Source organism: Sinocyclocheilus anshuiensis, unplaced genomic scaffold (assembly GCF_001515605.1).
Source record: "Sinocyclocheilus anshuiensis isolate Anshui unplaced genomic scaffold, SAMN03320099.WGS_v1.1 scaffold253, whole genome shotgun sequence".
NCBI lineage: Eukaryota > Metazoa > Chordata > Actinopteri > Cypriniformes > Cyprinidae > Sinocyclocheilus > Sinocyclocheilus anshuiensis.
In genome coordinates, this window is record NW_015537969.1 from 1365948 (window position 1) to 1366148 (window position 201).

The following is a 201-nucleotide window of genomic DNA, read 5'->3' on the forward strand; positions in this document are numbered from 1 at the left end:
GCACCAGTTCACTGAAACCGAACATTTTTGAAAACGCCTGCCAGGGTGAAGATTTTCAAAAACTCTGGTTGCAGTGAAAGACAGCGAAACCGGAGGAGGTTTTGGCTTGTGACGTCGGAGCCTGCGCTGTTACCTCTGCCTACTAGAGACTTTTTCAGGCTTCTGATTGGCCAACATGGCTTTACGGTTGAGATTATATCA

The 201-nt window shown here is 47.3% G+C and overlaps 1 protein-coding gene across 2 annotated transcripts in view; it reads right to left on the minus strand.

The window, feature by feature from the left end:
- Positions 1-201, minus strand: part of vps50 (VPS50 subunit of EARP/GARPII complex) — a 146447-nt gene that overhangs the window by 115541 nt on the left and 30705 nt on the right. The window lies entirely within an intron of this gene.